The following is a 21,589-nucleotide window of genomic DNA, read 5'->3' on the forward strand; positions in this document are numbered from 1 at the left end:
ATGATAATAATATCATTATAATAATTTATTCTAATAACCATAGCCCAATTTTAAACCTATGAAGACCCTGGGTATTTGAGTAAAATATATACACCCTAGCTCTAAACCTACACTAAGCTTACGCTCTAGTGCTAATCCGGATATGATACGTAGGGTCGTACCCACCACCTACACTAGGTTTAGACTCTAGTGCTCATCCGAATATGAGACATAAGGTCGTGCCTTCCATATGAACTTAGTGTTCTTAGACACCAGTGCTACTATAAAACTGCAGTTGATATACTCTATGACATGCCAACTTTATTGTGTCCTTCAACGATTTACTTGGGCATATAGTATAATTTGTTCATCCATGGCATCGTATAACCATGTAATTAACATTAGGGCAGTTCATACCCAAAAAAACATTCATGGCAAAATATCGTATTTATCATTGATCAATGCATTATTATTTCCGCACTTTGACATATCAAGGTCATGTCGATATTATGAACAATGACATAATATCATGTTGATATAAAAAAAGGAAGACTCGTCACAAGTCTTCTTGATGATGTTTAAAACATCTATGTACAATGCCATGCATGTATTGCACTCACCTTGACACTTTATAATTTTCAAAAAGATTTGCCTCACTATGCTCCCAACTTAATCCCTTTTATACTCAATTTGTTTCGATCACAAAATAAATCACGATCTGTACAAAAATCACAAATTGATATTGATACATATGTTAATATTGTACTAACATAAATATATTTCCAAAACAAAATCCATAATTATACTTGGAACTTATTATATACCAAAATACTTTAACACTTTTTAATTATTTTAATATTGACATTAAATTTTCCAAATTATACAAAATGGTCATTCACTATTTTATCACTTAAATTTTAAATACCAAAAATTCTAGCATTGAAATTATTACCATCCAAGTACTTTTATAAAGGCTTGTAGAATACTTCTTACTTCATTTCCATCCCTTACAAAATTTTTCCATAATTTTTCTCATCCAAACAAGCTTTGGTTGAACGTTCTAAAGGTCTATAACTAAGTTTCCATGATTTTGCTTGATTTTGATTCGATTTAAGCATGGAATCCACTTCTATCCAACCTTACAACATCTCTAAAATTTGAGTCCTAATCAAATTTCATCAAAACACAAATTTCTACAACTCTGTCATTTGACCAAAAATCATATAAGCATTTCTAGGAAGATTTAACATGTTTTAATCATCAATCAAGCTTGAAAATGAATATACAACCTCAAAAAACTAAAAAGAACCATAATCACTTTCATGAACCCTAATGTGAACACAAACCCTAGGATTTGGGATCCTTGAAATCAAGCATGATTAGCAAGCATAAATGGTACCAAAAGATAGCGTTTCTCGCGTAGAATAATTTTCTGCTTCACGTCATAGCCCGAAATCCAAAGACAATTGCTCAAAAATGGAAAACATTTCTCACATTTGGAGGGGTTCATGAAAATGGAGAAAAAGATTAATAAGATGACATGAAAATATAGATAAATTTCATGCTAATTTACCTTTAATTTAAGCTTTAATGAATATTATATTCATTTAATTGGGAAAATTCCAATTTACCCTTAATGATACTTCATATTTATCATCAAACCAAGGCACCTCAACCTTATCATCTTCAAAAAGTCAAAGATGAACAAACAAATTCACACTTTACTGATTTGCACTTGAAATTTCCCAAAAATAATATTCTTGCCACTTTAATCCAACGATCCAAATTTAACATGGAATTAAATTCTGAAATCCAATTGTTTATATTATTTTACAATATTTTAAAATGTGGATATAATATTTTTAAGTCTAATTTATCCTTCATTTTTTCTTAAAATTTTTATTCGATCTGATTTACCGATTTTTTCTTAAAATTTAGATATGCTCCAATGTTGTGTTATTGATCTCGAGGGTTTTTGGGAGGACCATCTTCCGGTGGTTGAGTTTTCATACAATAACAACTACTAGTCAAGAATCTAAATAACACTTTATGATGCCTTGTATGGGAGGAAATATAGGACTCCCTTGTGTTGGACAAAAATGAGTGATAGGAAGCTAGTTGGGTCTGATTTGATCCATAAGGAAGAAGAGAAGGTTCGACAGATTCAAGGATAAATGAAGGAGGCATTTGACCAAAAAAGATCTTATGCAGACTTGAAGCGAAGGAACATAGACTTCAAGGTCAGTGACAAGGTTTTTCTTTAAGTATCATTGTGGAAAAAAGTACTACAATTTAAGGGAAACTAGCTCCATATTTTGTTAGACTGTATGAGATTCTCGATAGGATCAAACTTGTAGCCTACCATTTGGATTTACTTCCAGAGATGGAGTTCATCCATAACGTTTTTCATGTGTCGATTCTTAGGAGATATCGTTCAGAACCATCCCAAGTTGCAGATTGAGGTACATCGAGATATGACTTATGAGGTAGAACCGATAATGATCTTAGATCGAGAGGTCATGGACTCGTGGAAGTAGCAAATTCCCTTAGTGAATGTTCTGTGGAGGAACCATGGGGTCGAAGAGGCTACATGGGAGACCGAAGAGGACATTCAACTCTAATTTTCACATATGTTATTTTGAGGTAAAGTTCAAGGATGAAATTTCTTTTAAGGAGGTGAGAGTTGTAACGTTCTAAATTATGGGTTAGTAGTTTCAGTTGAAACTCGAATGAGTTTATTTGGGCTAAGGAAATTATTTAAAAGGTGGACTAGGAGTACGATTTCCCTAGCTTAGTCAAAAAAGCCGAATTTATTTAATTACTTGGTGAAGTCACAATAGAAGGCATATACAAATTTGGGAAATGTTCTTCTATATCTTTTTCTCCACCATTTTCCTTGTCTTCTTCTTCCATTCCTTTTTTTCTCTCTCTTTGGCTAGAAAAAAAGAAAAGGAGATAGCATTGTTGGGTTACACTCCTAGACTAAAATTCAAAAGGTAAGGTTAATAATCTACTCCTATTGAGCTTCATTTTAAGCTCTCAACTTGTTAGTTTGGCAATGGAAGCTTGAGTAAGAGTTGGTGGGGTTTTGAGTTCTAGAACCCCTTAGGACTCCAAATCCATTTTAGAAGCTTAAAGACCATATTTATAACCTTCTTAGATCCTTTAATAAGTTTATAACTCAATTCTTTGATGTGTTTTAGTGAGAGACAAAGGTGAAAGCACCAAGGGCAAAAGCAAGGGGAAAAAGTGCTTGGGTGATTTTGAGGTCATTTTTACAACTCTTAGGAATGAGGTAACACGATTCTGACTTGTCCATACCAAATGTAGTTCATATTATGTGCATTATGGTTTGTTTAGTTCATGAAGTGTGATAAAGTAATTTCCAAGGTAAGATTCATATTTTTGTGTTGGAAGCATGAAAATTAGCACCTTTTGAGATCTAAGACACTAAATATGACGTTAAACATGTTTTCTAGTCTAAGGGGAATTGTCGGGTTGCTTTTTTTGGGTTTTTTCTAATCTTAAGTAAGTCATTCCCATAAATATTATCGATCCCTTGACAAAATGGATCAATCCCAAGGTTTCTGTCCAATAAAGGACCGATCCCTTACCTAAAGGGTCGATTCTATTTATTGTTTTGTCGATGAAAAAAGGTAGAATTTCATTCAATAGAGGTCTAAAGTATTATGAAATGTTGTCTTGGCCTAATCATGTTAGAATGAGTTAAGTTTGGTGCAATGATTGAATAACCCAATTAATTAAACCCTAAATCTAAAAAATAATAATAATGATTAAGCTCAACCAATAACACTACAAAATAAAGTGATAAAAAATGAGCCTTATTTGATACTCGAGGAAACGATGAGGACACTCAAGTCACTTAACAACGTGAGTGTTACATGTATAAAATATATGAATATATCCAATATAAAGCTTGGGTATTTAGAATACTAGTTCGATGTTGTGCAGATGCTATGTGACCCGGGCACATCCCAAGCACTCTTGTGGAGTAGGCTAGCTGGGTAAATGCTAATGCTTCGTGACCTGGACTTGACCCGAGTGTTAAGGAGACCCTAATTTTGTGTGACCCATGTCTTCCTTAAGGTTGTAAGTAAAGAGGGGTGTGAGTTCTGCGATGTTGTGTGACCTTGAGCTATACATGATACTTACTATTTTCTTGTCTGTTACATTTTCTCATGACTATATTGTATCATGCTTATATATTGGATGCATGTAGTATAGCTTGGACATTTTTGGTGGCACTGAGCTTTTGATCTCAGTGTATGGAATGTATTTTCCTTCGTAGGTTAGTAGGCACCAGCTGAGGAGCTCTGCATCATACATGGATTACAGACCCGGCTTCTTTAGAGTACGTTTCGGGAGTTTCAGAGGGCATGTACAGTTATTGATCCTTATTTTGAAGAGGGCATGTATCTTGAGTCATAAACTCTATATGTTAAATTAATGATATATTTTGAAGAGTTATGTCGGGACCTCCCCCGTATTAAACACTTATATTTTGTTTTTGTTTGGTAAATTAAATTTTATGGATGGTACCTTCTTGAAATGTTTTAAAAAAATATTAGCCACTCACGTGGTTCCGTGTGACATCGTAATTCGATGACCTTCGAGTCGAACTATATTAGGATGTTATAAATGACAAATTTAACATGCTATTTCTAATATATTAGGGATTTACATTTTCTCAAAGCTATATTATGAGCACTGTTAGGACCTCCAACATGAAGTTGTAATCTGCTCTTATCTTTCTAATTAACAAATCCATCAACAACAAATGTATCACCTATCCTTGCTCTCCTCAAGATTCATGTCTTACAAGGTAACAATGTAAAGAAAATGCTACATTTTTTGATACACTATATTATAATCAACTTTTATGCTATTCGAACTATTTAGGATTGAAACTTTGTAATTTATCATTATACTTTTTCTTAGGAAACTTGTGTTCTTTTGGTTGGAAACTACCCTTCAACAAATAAGCCCTTCAAAATTCTTCGTGATCATTAAGATGATATTCTACAATTTTTTATCTTTTTTTGGATCCCCTTGAATATTTTCTATGTTGTTAAGATTTTAAGGCTTTATGAATCAATCGAAAGTATAGCCAAGAGGGGTGAATTGACTTTTTGAAAATTTGGGAATTGATAAGAAAGGATAAGGAAATAAGGCACAATGATTTATACTGCTTCAACTTCATTAATGAAGTTTACATTCACTACCTTAGTTATACACTAAGGATTTCTAACAAATTTACTAATTTGTTCTTTCTTTTCCAGGATCAAGAGTAACCTTTAAAATTTTATATCTTTTCAAAGGCTAAGATAGAATCACTTCCCTTTTATTAAGGATAAAAATGTGTAAACAAGAAAACTTCTAAAAGATAGGTATTTACATTTTAAGCTCACAAAAATACTCTATATACAAGAAAAAAAGGAAAAAAATAAGATTGAAAGAGATTTTCTCTTGATGTGGATTGCTTGGATAGGTGATTTAACCATCTTCAAGTGTCATTAACTTTTTTATGTTGGAATGAGTTTGTAGCCATTTCTAGTCGTTGAGGATGTTTTGGAGATACTGGGGATTAAATTTCTACAAGATAAAACTGCCTAGACCAAGGAGTATCGGTACCTGGGCTAAGAGTATCGGTACTTACATTATAAATTTTATATAAAATAGTCGTTAATGACTGTTGGGCTAGGATAATATCTATACTAAGATTATGATATCGATACTTATCTATACTAGGATTATGATATCGATACTACTATGTAAAATAATATCGACACTTTTGAAAACAATAGGTAGTATCGCTACTACCATATGAGTATCAATACTTCTCTTACTTTTGGTATATATAATAAAAAAATAATATAAATACCGTTCATGTAGTATCAATACTAAATGAACAATATTGGTATTGCTTTACAAGAAAATTATTTGTGTGTTTAAATTCTTGTTTAATGGACCTTGAATTATTTTTGAAATATTTGAATAAATTCAATCAAGTCCAAAAATATTTTGACCTTAATTTGTTATATCAAAAGAGAAATATTTTTGAAAATATTTAAGCTCCCTCTTTTTCATTCTTGAAATTAAAATTTTCAAACTTATACTTCTCCCCCTTTTGTTATATTATGTAACACCCTAAATTATAGGCTAGTAGTTTCGGGTTTACCCGAGAGATATTAGGTCCGTGTGGAATTTATAATTAAAATATTTGGGCTTAATTGGGTTGGAATTGGACCCAATTAGTCTTAAAAAGGGTTTTAAATAGTTAAAGAATGAGGAAGGACCAAATGAACAATTATTCTATTTTGAAATATGAGAACCCTTTATATCTTTTCATTTTCTTATTCTCTTTATTTTCTTTGTTTTTCTTCTTTTGTAAGCTCCATAGATCAACGTTGAAGGTAAAAACTTCCTTCCTCACTTCTTTAGACTGGAAATCATCCTCAATCCTTATTTAATCTCCTTTGTACTAAGGAATTCTTGGGTTTCTTGTTTAGCTACAGAAAGAGTGAGAAATCAACCAAGTCATAATGGATTTGAGTGTGGCTAAGCAGAGGTTTTATTTCAGGATTCAAACATCAAGGTAGTGTGTTTCTACTCCTTTTGATTGTTAAGGTTTCATAAGCATGGTGATTTGTTGAGATTTCTGTATTTGAGCATTTTAGGGGTTCGTACATGATTCATGACATATTTGATGAATTCGATAAAAACATGTGTTTTTATGACATTTTAAGACCCAAATTAACTTCCTAAAGCTTTAACATATGAATATGAACCAAACTAAGGCCTTTAGAGTGATTTGTGTGAGTTTCTTTTGCTTAAATAAGATATTTCTAGGCTTGAGTATTGATACTGGATGAACAATATTGATACTTAGGGTATATAATATCAATACTAGGCCATATTTTTAGCAACAAAAGCCATTATTGGTACATATACTCATAAGGGTATCGATACATGACCCTAGGGTATCAATACTACAATTAGAGTATCAATACTACCTACTTTGGAATAATTAGAATTGACCTCGTTAAGATCTATCATGGTAGAACTTAGTCTGTAAAGGAAGTAAATGGCTTAAAGGGGATAGAAACACTTGTAAGATTGGGTTACAACCGAAGTGACCATACAAAAGTGTGATATGTCCAAGTATCTTCAGTTGAGCATGTATCAAATAATTAAGAACGATAATCATTGTAGAGGATGTACCGATAAGTGGTTTGGTAGAATAAGTAAGTCATATTAGGTAATAGAGAAAAACGTATACTTCGAGAATGTTAGTGAATAGAGAACATATGGGTCATCCATGCAATTCAAAGGGTATCAAGGAGAAGTAGGATAAGGAGACTAGAGTGTTGTTACCCAGTAATGAACACGGGACATGTACCAGGCTAGCTAGTGAGACACACAACGAACAACAAGCAAAAATAATTACCCAAAAATACCCTTAAGTATTAATGACCAAAATAGAACAACTTAATAAACTAGCATAATTACCATATTAATAAGCCCTTGCATAACATTCTAGGTAAGAAAATGAGCAATATATCAGTTAGTGAGAGGATAACCTCACTTTAGTGTGCTTAATTATACTAGAGTGTAGCCAGACCACCTTAAGAGCCCTAGTGCGACATTGTCAGCAATATGCTACCTTAGGGCCCTCTGTTATGCATGTGTTCTTGCATCAATCCAATACAAAAAATATCATTAGAGCATGGCTTAATGGCTATGTGAGACCGACCCAATGCTTTAGTTGAGTGGGAATTATATCGATGCTATGTGACATCGAGTTCCCTCTCTATGATCTACCTGATAGTTATATGATTATCAAATTATATGACCTTAGGGCCCTTAGTTATGCATGTGTAATTGCGTCAGTCCAATACAACATATATCCTTAGAGCATGGCTTAATGGCTATATGAGACAGAGCCAATGCTTTAGTTGAGTGGGAATTGTACCGATGTTATGTGACATCGAGTTCCCCCTCCATGATCTACCTGATGGCTATGTGAGATTAGGAGAACATTCATCACCTTAGTTGGAATTTCACTGATGCTATGTGAAATCGAGTTCCTTTAGTTAACTTATTTTTATGGTTATGTGATACCATATTTTAGCAGTGTTGCATTCAGATAATGCATAACAGAGTTAATGTTCCATTCATATAATGCACATGAGTGTTAGTATCATATTTAGATAATGCATAATAGTTATAGTCATTAGGGTTAGAGACTCTTTAGAGGTGTACTCATGGTGAGGCCCTTAGTAGAGGATTAAAGGAAGCATGTGACTCCTACTTTAGTGATAGAATAATTTAACCCTAAGTAGGTAGCACTTGATTAAGATCATGCATGTACCTACTACTTATTACCATGCCTTTAGAAGGCTTGTGTTTATGAAACTCATAAAGTTACTCTAAATTAGTGATTTTACTACTAGGCTATGTAAGCTCAACATTTAAATGTTTTCATTAGTAGGTCAATAGCTAGAGCTAATAGTAGAGCACCGTCACAGCAGAACTACCAGTATCTCCTTCATAGTAATGTACTGTAACTTTAGTGGGTATTTGTATTCATACGATCCTTATAATTGTATTCAAATTTATAACTCAAATTTTTATTATTTTGATTTTATATTACATGTCATATAACTCTAATTTATAAAATGTTTTGTAACTGTCTTGTATGTTTATTTTGATACCATGCATTATTTTTTGGAATGCAAAAGAACAATTTTTGAAAATCACGGCTTATCTCAACAACCCAATATGGAATTTTAGGTCTAATCGAGTTTAGGGTACTACATTTAGTGGTATCATAGCTTCAGGTTGAATCGTTTCTAGGACCTAGTGGTCCGTTATGTTATGGTTTTAGTGAATACATGCCCCTAGGAACTGAAAGTACTCGTATAAGTCTAAATCCTGATGGCGTTTCCTCTCTTTGTATGTGTTATAGAAAATTTTGATGGTCAATAGTTCCAATTATGGTCTCGAAGGTAGGATGGAGAGTCGAGGCTCTCATCCTGATAGCTTAAGTGAGGAGTTCCTGCCTCGGGTAGAGTATTAAGAGGTTTCGTTAGATGCAGGAGTAGTAGAGGTGACATTCTTCAGATATTTGACCTCCACTCTTAGAGATATTGTTAATGCTATTCCTAGGGTATATACTGTTTCAACAACAACCTAGGGTACTATAGTGTTGATAGAGTCCCCAATAGAGAGACCGAATAGGTATAAGATAGTTGACTTCTATGGTTCAGATGATGACGATCTGATTTCAACTGATCAATGATTGAGGGAAACCATGAGGACTTTCAGGCATCTTCACCTTAACTCAGAGGGTAAGTTAGAGTGTGTCACCCCTTTACTCAAGGGTGATGCTATCGACTGGTGGGAAACTGTAGAGTTGGCTATATAACCAAATATGTCTATATGGGGTCAGTTCTTGTGTGAGTTTAGAGGCAAGCATATCGATGAGGCACACGTGGATGAGTTAAGGTTGTATCTCACCCAACTAGTTCAAGGAGATCGCTCAATGTACGAGTACGAAAGATATTTTCTTCGGTTGAGTCATTATGATTCAGAGTTTGTTACGACTGAGTCCTTGAGATGTAAGAGGTTCCTTGAAGGACTTCATATTGATATCCATACACAATTGGCGGAAGACCCACCTAGGATATTTGTGTTATTAGCGAAAAGAAAGATAAACCTATGCTGTTATGCATATATTTTGACAGTTAAATAAGTCTCTTCGAGAGAAGAACATGTATGCTAAACTATACCAATGTGAAATTATGGTTAGCAGATATGACTTTCTTTGGCTAGGCTGTCTTAGCATACGTTATAAGAAGAGATCCTGGTAAACTCATGATGTAGTAATTGGAAACTCCCAAAGAATGATCCTGAAGTTCAAATTTCTTTGAGGGATTGCTAGTTACTATCAAAGGTTAGCGAAAAAATTTTCTACGTTAGCCTTGCAGCTAACTAAGTTTTTAAAGAAATATATGTATTTTATAGAACGAAAAAGGGTCAAGAAAGTTTTGAAATGCTAAAGAGTATTGTAATAGAAACACCAGTGTTTATACAGCTTGGGTTGGGTAAGGATTATTTGGTTTTACTGATGCATCTATCAACGGTTTAGGAAGCATGCTTGTGCACAAAGGTAAGGTTGTGGCATATGCCTCGATAAAGTTAAGGACTCACAAGAGGAATTATCTACGCATGATTTAGAGTTGGCAGTAGTCGAGTTGGCTTAAAAGATTTGACGTCATTATCTATATAGTGAGCAGTGCTATAGTGGTGCTAATTACAAAAGCCTAAAATACTAGTGGAATTTAAGAGAGTGATCCTGAGACAAAAAAAGATGGACAGAACCATTAAAGGTGTGGAGGTACTTGCTCAGAACCTTCTGCAGTTTTATGAGCTATGGGTGTGCAATTAGCGTAGAATGAAAATGGCAATATGGAATGAATTAAAGATGACACCTATGTTTTATTAGAGCTAAAAATAGAGTTACAAAGGAAAAATGAGAAAAAAATTAAAAAGAATTTTATAAGTAGAAAATGAAGAGATTAAGGACTTTTGAGGTCAGGTTCAACGGATGTTCTTATTATCATGAGAGACTTTGTATTCTCGACAATTAAGAATTTAGAAAGATATTCTTGTTGAGGCATTAAGTCTGTTGAATGTGCATTCAGGTAGAAACAAGAGGTACCAAGATTTAAAGAGTTGGTTGGGTGGCCTGGTTTGAAAAGAGTCATCACAAATATTTTAGCAAAATGTCTGATGTACTATAAAGGAAAAGTTGAACATCAAGTATCTTCTAAAATGTTTCAATCAATCTCGATTCATGAATGAAAGAAATGGATTACAAAATGAAAGTTACCCAAGATAATTTTTAAGACCACTTCTGATTGACAAAAGTTTTATCCTGATCTAAAGAGAAAAGTGATTGAAAAACAATAATGTGATAAAGTTTTCCTGAAAGTATCGTTTTGTAAGGAAGTATTGCGGTTTGTACTAAGTCTGAGAATTATTGAACCCTATGAGATTTTATCAGTTAGCTTTTGTCTACAAAAATGGACAAGTCCTATAATGTTTTTCATGTTTCGTTGATTATTAATTACTAATTAGATCCATTTCATGTTCTTCCAAAGGGAAAAAAGAGATTCGATCAGATTTGATTTATGAAAAAAAACCAATATGGATTTGGACTCGAGAAATCAAGAAACTGCGTAACAAAACAATTACTCTAGTTGAAGTGTTGTGACAAACACATAAAGTCTTTAAATTCGAGGATGAATTTTGTTAAGGGGGAGAATTGTAATACCCCAAATATCAGGTCAGAGAATTTAATGAAAAGTTTTAAAATTTGAGGATGTATTTGATTAAATGATAAAGTATATGAAATAATTTAGGATTTTGGTTAAGACTAATTTCTAAAAGTGAAAGAATGAAAGAGGTATTTTGGTCATTTATAGAGGAAATGAATTATGGTTTTAAAGTAAAGAAAAAGGAGAGAATGTTAAAATTTTTGGCTATCTTCTTTTTTTCTTTCCCGTGTTCACTTGACCTTCTCCATAGATAAGGTAAACTTCATCTAATTAGTTTTTCCTTTCAATTATGGATTGTTTTTGCAACCTTAAGTGATATGTAAGCAAATGAAGGGTTAAATAAGATTTAAACAAAGATATGGATGAGTTATTGGAGATTAGAGAAAATGGGTTTTTGAAGGATATGTTGGAATATGAGTTTTTATTGATGTTTATTAGTATTTTTTACTTGTCAAGGAAGTAAATAAGAGATTAGAAGCTTTCGATACGAGTAAAAACATGCTAGAAAAAGTGATATGATTCTTGAGTTGAGATGTTCTATGTAAATTTTAGATGTTATAAGAGCTTAAATGAAGTAAAGTTAATTAGGTTATGTAAAGAAGAGTTTAATAGTATTGTTGGAGGTAAAAGTAAGAGATTAGAGAAGAAAATTTAGTAAAAATTGGGCTGAAAATGGTAAATCTGGGTAAGGGTATCGGTATTGATAGAACAATACCGATACTATAATCTTAAATGGGTAGAATTGTATCGAACATTATTGGTACCGATGCAAGTGGTAGCGATACTGATGGGGTATCAATACTAAAAGGGAAAATATCGATACCATGGATAACAGAATGCCAAAATGGTATCGATACCATGGATAACAGAATGCCAAAATGGTATCGATACCTAAAGGGTGTATCGATATCATAGTGTAGTAGTATTGATTATGAGAGAAAGGTATTGGTACCATAGTATAGAAGTTTCGATACCATGGTAGGGGTATCGATACTATAGAGCCTAGAAGTATAAGATATATTGAAATTGTTATAGAAATGTAAGTAATTGTACATGTGAATATTATTAAAGTATAAAAGTTAGGAAATATACTAACAATTGATATTGTACGTTTCTTTAATGGATGCTTGAGTAGATCGAAATCAAGCTCCCAATTCAAGAAAAATGAAAGACAAAGGCAAACTAGTTGAGTAATCAAAATTTGTGTATTGGATATAATAGCGAGGACAGACAGGTGAGTGCATTTATTGTGTACATATATGTGATGATATTCATAGATGTATGATTTCTTAATATATGTATGGTGATTACCAAATGGCACTATGTGTGCAACTCACGGAATTCATCATATGTTGATGAACAATAGTTTCGGCACTATGTGTGCAACTCACGGAATTCATCATATGTTGATGAACAACTGTTTCAAAACTATGTGTGCAACGCACGGAATTCATCATATATTGATCAACAATCGTTTTGGTACTATGTGTGCAACTCATGGAATTCATCATATGTTGATGAACAACCGTTTCGACACTATGTTTGTAACTCACGGAATTCATCACATGTTGATGAAAAACCGTTTCAGTACTATGTTTGAAACTCACAAAATTTATCATATATTGATGAACAACCATTTTGGCACTATGTATGCAACTCACAGAATTCATCATATATTGATCAACAACCGTTTCGACACTTTGTGTGCAAAACTAAGAAATTCATAATAAGTTTATGAATTTTCGTATGGGCATTTTGTGTGCAAAACTAGAAATTCATAATAAGTTTATGAATTTCCGTATTGGTAGTGAGTGTGGAAACCGCGTAAATTATAATAAGTTTGTGAATTACCGTATTGGTACTACATGTGCAAACTATAGAGTTTATAATAAATTGAAAGAGTTAATTGATATTATAAATAATTATTAGAGTAAAAACTATTCTAAAATAAAAGACTAATGCCTAATTGTGCATTTGGTAGAAAGGTACCAATAAGGCAAGTTAGAAGAAATGTTATATGCCTTTAGGATAAAAGACTAATGTCTAACGGTGTAACTTGGTAGAAAGGTGCCACTAATACAAGTTAGATGAAGAACAATGTATAATTGGCATGAAAGGATGCCATAAATGAAATTGTATAACAATGCATAATTGGCATGAAAGGATGCCACAAATGAAAATACATAGCAGTATATTAATGGTATATAAGGTGTCACTCATGATAATTATAAAAGATAAATGACTAGTTGGCACTTTGGTGTAATACATGTACAGTACATTCTAATTTAACATACATAGGGCAAATAAAGAATAATTGGGAAAATATACAGAAAGATAGGTATGCTAGGACTACTAAGAATGATTTCGATGATTGTATGAAAGATAAATATGGTTTAACTGAGAAGGATTTATCTGACCCTTATGGAGTATGCGATTTAGTTCGTCATTAAATAGTCATGAGATTCTTATGTATAAATTGCAAATTCTTTACAATATTATGTCTTACTAAGTATATACTTAACATGTATTGATTTCACGCATAGGTAACAGCAAAGACTAGTCGGGTGCTAGGAGCTTGAGCAACTATCATCAATCTAAGGTTGACTCTCATCAGTAACAGTAGGACAATCATGTTATTTTGAAAAGTTATTGGCATGTAATTGAAATTAAGAAAAATTGCTCTAGAATGTATTTAAGGTGATAGCTTTGGTAATAGGTTTCAACGACTATTTTTTTGTTGTATAAAAATATTTTTGGTTTTAAATTTCAAGAATTTTTTTAAGGCTTTCCAAATGAAAAACTATTTTAAAAGTGATATGACATCTATATCTCGTGTGCAAAAAGGTATACGAGAGATGGGTGTTACATTTATTGGTATCAGAGCTACAAGTTTAGTCGATTCTCGGCTGAAATCAAATTTAATTGAATTGAGAAAAAGGATTGTATACCATTAAGATTGTCAAAGTTACTGATCTGGTGTCAATTAGAGTGTGATTGATGTCACTCCTTATTAACTTAAGAGTTATTATTATGTATGTCCTAATGGATATCGGAAAGTAAGGACAAAGGTAAGAAAGTAGATGATATTGAAAAGGAGGTCGAGATAAAATTTAACCCAAAAGAAGTTGAATCAGATGAGGATCTAGAGGAGATTTCTGAATCTAGAGATGGTTCTGAGGTTTCTTCATATAAGCTTAAATAATTGAGGAAACAAGTTAGTGGTAAATAGATTGACTGCTAAAATTTTATAGAAAGAGTAGTTATTAGTGGATCAACTGATTATAAGTTGTTAAAAATAAATGTTAAGTTTTATGGACTTAATAGAGTTATATGTAGATGGTAATTTACGAAAATGATTTTCTACCCATTTCATAATTTAATAAATTATTATTTAAAATCGATAATTAATTCTCGATAACTTGGAAAATTGTCAAGTTTATAATGATAGGAAAAAGAGTAAATTTCTTTACTAGTGTAATTTTTAACATTAACTAGTATGAAGTTATTGCTACAAAGTTGTTAAATCTTCTTATTAAATGAGGTGGATAATTAGACTTTCATAGTTGAGATAGAAAATGTTTCAATTGCACGGGAATATTTTAAATGGATCCAAAAAAGTTACACGCATTACCTCAAGAAAGAAATGAAAGATTTTAAAATAAAAGTATTATATTCAACTTAATCTCGAGTGAGATGATAATAGTAAACCCATCTGGTCACGGTAAAAGTGTGAGTGGGACAATTAGTAATCATGTAATAAAGATTCATGGGGTTGTGTTTCTGGTAGATCTGATGGAATTTTCATTTGTTGAGTTAAAATCATATTGAGTATAAGTTGTTTGTCTCTAGAGACGAATAGTTCAGAAATATGCATATGATATGAAAATTATAGTTTTTGAAGAGAAAGTAGAATCATCGCTCAAGGTGATATCGATAATGATGGTGAAGAAAATGGCGTCAGAAAGATATATATAGCTTTTATGGTTAACGTGATAGATACTCAATTAGTTAAAGTAGAATTGTCAGATAATTTCACAAAATTAGGAATTTATAGATATCTTTTCAGATAAATTCTTGGGGTTATCTCCAGATCGAGAGTTGGAATTCAAAGTTGATGGTTATTAAGGTATTGAACATGTTTCTCTGATTTCGTATCAAATGAATTTTGTAAGCCAAGAGAATTAGGGGCTCAATTATGACAGTTGATTGATAAAAAATTTATTAGTCCGAGTATTTCATCTTGGAAAATATTTGTGTTATTAGCGGAAAGAAAGATAAACCTATGAAGTTATGCATAGATTTTGACAGTTAAATAATACTGTTAGAGAGAAGAACTTATATACCAAACTATACCAATGTGAAATTTTGGTCAGCAGAGATGGCTTTCTTTGTCCATGTTGTTTTAGCATACGGTATAAAAAGAGAACCTAAGAAAACTCTTGTTGTAATTGTAACACCCACAACCCGTATCCGACCCAGATCCGAGTCTGAGATGTCACATTGACTTTTCAAACTTTGACTCTTAAAGAAAATCATGAAAATTTTAAACTTTCATTAAAATAAAAAATGTTAATTCACACAAGTTGGACCAAAATAAACAAAATCAATCAGAGCATTAGTAATTCACAATTTCGTTACATGCCAACACACTATATACAACCAAATATCTACACTTAACTATAATTCTGATATGATCTGTGGAAAGGAGAGTCTGACCTGTCTTGCTCCTCTTCACTTCTCCTTTCGCTTTTCAGAACCTACGTGTGAAACACTCACACGCTAAGTCGATGACTTAGTGAGGCAAATAAACATATAATGTAAACTATAACTTGTAATCATGCATGAATAATTACTACTATTATATCATACCACTCATATCCTTATTCATGTAACAAATACACTACATACATTCATACATGTCATTATCATTCATATCTCTTATTCTCTTGTTCATATAATCTCTCATGTTCATATCATATATCTTAACATGCACTCACTTATATCATATAGCATATACATTCAAGAAACTATATCATCATCTTCATTTTTATCACTATCATAGATTCATTTTATCATATGATTTTATAATTACCATTTGTACAATCATATATCACACATAACATTTCACATGGAAACAAACATATCATTATATCAAGTTTATTTATATTATCTCTTTATTAACCCATGTACACATGTGAGAACTAAAGATATGAGAGTATATAGAGGTTGTGCACTATGTTGTCACCACAGCTCGTATAATTCCCTCAATGGGCACTGAATATTTGTTCCGAAGGACCACTATGTCCCGAAGGACCACTGATTGTTCCGAAGAACCACTATGTCCTGAAGGACCACTGTTTGTCCTGAAGGACCACTGATAATCCCTCGACTCTTGGCATGCAAACTATACCCCTAGCTCTCATATCATATAATATGGGCATTATCTTTTATACAATTACATATTTTCGTATAGCCACATAGTTTTTCACATAACATATCCATTTGCACATGTAATTACTTAACTTACTTTCACATAGCTCATGTTCCATATTCATGTCTCATAAGCACGTAGCTCATATTACTTATATTCACGTATACATTCACATCACTAATTCATATAAACTCATGTATTCACATGGGTCATTTCTTATAGCATATCACATAGCTTCACAACTCATCTCATATAATTTTATGCATATACCCTTATATCAATACCATATAACTTATCTTACTGATTTGCATAATCTCTTACAACATACAAAGTTTATACTAATTCCATATATTTACTTAATTCAACCTCACATATTTTATTATCTAAACCTATATTCATATATGATTTCCTATATAATTCTTATATAACTACTATTAAATGTTAGTATAATAACTTATGCCAGTGTTTCTTAGTTACATCTGATTCTCATTTTCTATCATATATATACATAAATGTTACTCAACTTATTTTAGTCTCCATTTAATCATATGAGTCCATCATATTAGTTACATAGAATCTAACTTACATAACTTATACTTGGTTATCATATTTCACATAAATCATTGCCCTACAATATACTATATGTCATATAGTTCCCTTCCACTTATAATATTCCCTAGAGTTTGTGTACACTTATTATATATTTTACTCATGGTTCTTATATCTTCTCCTAGTCATATAGACCCATAATTCCTCATTACCTAACCTATATTACATGTCCATATAATTCTGGGTATTTATAGCACCAAGTGTATACCACTTTCTCTTGTTATTACTTAAATCTCTATTATCTACATAGTTCACGATCATGTAACCTATATCATCTTCTTATCTAATCACATGAATTAGATATATATATATATATATATATATATATATATATATATATTCATATAATTTACTACTCTAACATATATCCATACATATCATAACATATAACACATATACTTATACCAACCACATGCTTATATTCATTAATTCATGCATTCTAATATAGGAAATAGACTTAACACAAGTCTTATTTCCATGAATCACCATATACAATACACTATGCACTCACCTTAGCCTTGCTTTGGTTCGATCCTAATTCTTCGATTATTTCGGAACAGGATTACGCTATAAACCTACATAGTAATACATTGATACGTATCAGTATACTAATTGATATATTCTAAACTATCACTTCTTGGGCTAAAAGAAAGACTATTTTCATCTTTTAATGAAGGTATGCATCAATGCACTCTACAGTGTATCGATGTATTCCTTAACGTGTGCATCGATGCACTACCTGTGCATCGGTACACCATTTACATTCGATGTTTTCTTCTTAAGGGGGTACATCGATGCACTCCTTATGCATCGATGCATTAATTGCATTTGATGTTTATTTATTTGAGAGTGCATCAGTACCCATTGAAGATGTACCGATGTACACAACCCAGAAATGTCATTTTGAACACGAAAAACCCTTCATTTTCATCTCAACACTTAATATTTCACCTTCTTTAATATTCCTAACTTTCATACACATATTTACACTTATTTCAACTCAATAATCAATTCTTTAACCTCCCAATCATATCCTTTATATGGCATTCAAGAATCATACACAAATATCAACATGTTCCAAATCACATTCTAACACTTTATATTCCTTATTTAGATTCATGACAAGTCAAAATCAACTTCAAATTCTAATTATCAACTCTATATCAAGATTTCATTCAAGAACTCATAATCTTTAATCTCTCATAATTCCATCATCTTTTGATTTTAAGATAACTTAAGCTTTTCTTAAGCTTAGTTATCATCAAATGATTGAAACCCCACTTAAATTTCAGCTAATAATCAACTATTAAGAAATCTTACCTTTGCAAGTTGGAGTCCACGGCTAGGAGAAGGAAGAAGAAAACTATGGTTTAGGAAGTGTGCTTATGCACAAAGGTAAGGTTGTGCATATGCCTCGATAAAGTTAAGGACTCACAAGAAGAATTATCTACACATGATTTAGAGTTGACAGTAGTCGAGTTGTTTTAAAAGATTTGACGTCATTAGCTGTATAGTGAGCGGTACTATAGTGGTGCTAATTACAAAAGCAAAAAAAACAACTCGTGGAATTGAAGATAGGGAACCTGAGACAAAAAATATGGAAAAAAACTTTAAAGGTGTATGAAGTGATCATTGATTATCTTCCAGGAAAGGCCAATGTTGTTGTATAGGTACTTGCTCAGAACCTTTGGTAGTTTTGCGAGCTATGGATGTGAAATTAGCTTCGAATGAAAATGACATTGTGGAATGAATTAAAGATGACACCGATGTTTTATTAGAGTGAATAATAGAATTACAAAGGAAAGATAAATTTTTTATAAGAATTTTATAAGTAGAAAATGAAGAGATTAAAGACTTTTGAGGTCAGGTTCGACTGATGTTGGTATTATAGTGGGAGACTTCGTATTCCCGTCGATTAAGAATTTAGAAAGATATTCTTGTTGAGGTATTAAGTCCGTTGACTATGCATTCAGGTGGAAACAAGAGGTACCAAGATTTAAAGAGTCGGTTCAGTGGCCTAGTTTGAAAAGAGCCATCGTAAATATTTTAGCAAAATATCTATCGTACTATAGAGAAAAAGATGAACATAAAGTATCTTCTATATTGTTTCAATCAATCTAGATTCATGAATGAAATAAATGGATTATAAAATAAAAGTTACCCAATATAAATTTTAAGATCGCTTCCGATTGACAAAAGACTTATATTGATCTAAAGAAAAAAGTGATTGAATAGCAAGAAGATGATAAAGTTTTTCTGAAAGTATTAATTTGGAAGAAAGTATTGTGGATTGTATTGAGTTCGAGAATTATTGAACCTTATGAGATTTTATCAGTTAGCTTTTGTCTACTGAAATGAACAAGAACTATAATGTTTTTCATGTGTCATTGCTTATTAATTACTGATCAGATCCATCACATGTTCTTACATTAGGGAAAATAGAGATTAGACCAGATTTGATTTATGAAAAAGAACCAATATGGATTTGAACTCGAAAAATCAAGAAACTGAGTAACAAAACAATTACTCTAGTTGAAGTGTTGTGGTAAAAGCATAAAGTCTTTAAATTCGAGGATAAATTTCCTTAAGGGGAGAATTGTAATTCCCCAAATATTAGGTCACAGACTTTAGTGAAAAGTTTTAAAATTTGAGGATGTATTTGAATAAATGATAAAGTATAAGAAATAGTTTAGGAATTTGGTTAAGACTAATTTCTAAGAGTGAAAGAATTAAAGGGGTATTTTGGTCATTTACATAGGAAATGATTTAAGGTATTAAAGTAAAGAAAAAGGGGAGACTTTTAATATTTTTGGCTATATTCTCTTCTTCTTTCTCGTGTTCACTTGGCCTTCTCCAAAGATAAGGTAAACTTCATCTAATTAGTTTTTCCTTTTGATTATGGTTTTTTTTTTTTGCAACCTTAAGTGATATGTAAGCTTAAGGAATGGTAAAATAAGATTTAAACTAAGATACGGATGAGTTATTGGAGATTAGAGAAAATGGGTTTTTGAATGATATGTTGGAATATGATTTTTTACTAATGTTTATTAGTATTTTTGACTTGTCAAAGAAGTTAAAAAGATATTAGAAGCTTTAGATATGAGTAAAAATATGCTAGAAAAAGTGATACGATTCTTGAGTTTAGATGTTCTATATAGATTTTTGATGTTATAAGAGGTTAAATGAAGTAAAGTTAATTACGTTATGTAAAGAAAAGTTTAATAGTATTGTTGGAGGTAAAAGTAAGAGATTAGAGAGGAAAATTTAGTAAAAATCAGGCTAAAAATGGTAAATCTAGGTAATGGTATCGGTATTAATAGAACAATACCGTTACTATAAGTTAAATGGGTATAATTATGACGAACAATATTGATATCGATGCAAGTGGTATCGATATTGATGGGGTATAGATACTAAAAGGGAAAGTATTGATACCACGGATAACAGAATGCCTAAATGGAATCGATACCGAAAGGGAGTATTAATATCATAGTGTAGTAGTATCAATACTGAGAGAAATATATCGGTACCTTAGTATAGAAGTATTGATACCATGGTAGGGGTATCGATACAATGGAGCCTAAAACTATAAGATATATTGAAATTGTTATAGACATGTAAATAATAGTACTTGTGAATATTATTAAAGTATAAATTTTAGGAAATATACTTACAATTGATATTGTATGTGTCTTTAATGAATGATTGAATAGATTAAAATCAAGCTCCAGAGTCAAGTAAAATGAAAGACAAAGGCAAAGTAGTTGAGTAATCAGAATTTGCATTTTGGATATAATAGCAATGCAAGCCAGGCAAGTTCATTTATTATGTACGTATATGTGATGATAGTCCTAGATGTATGGTTTCTTAATATATGTATGGTGATTACCAAATGGCACTATGTGTGCAACTCACGGAATTCAACATATATTGATGAACAACTATTTCGACACTATGTGTGCAACACACATAATTCATCATATGTTGATGAACAACCGTTTCGGCACTATGTGTACAACTCACATAATTCATCATATGTTGATGAAAAACCTTTTTGGCACTATGTGTGCAACTCACAGAATTAATCATATGTTGATGAACAACCTTTTCGGGACTATGTGTGCAACTCACGGATTCATGATAAGTTGATGAACTACCATTTTTGCACTATGTGTGCAACTCATGGAATTCATCATATGTGATGAAA

The sequence above is a fragment of the Hibiscus syriacus genome, unplaced genomic scaffold, assembly GCF_006381635.1.
Source record: "Hibiscus syriacus cultivar Baekdansim isolate YM2019G1 unplaced genomic scaffold, ASM638163v2 tig00110129_pilon, whole genome shotgun sequence".
NCBI classification, from domain to species: Eukaryota; Viridiplantae; Streptophyta; class Magnoliopsida; order Malvales; family Malvaceae; genus Hibiscus; species Hibiscus syriacus.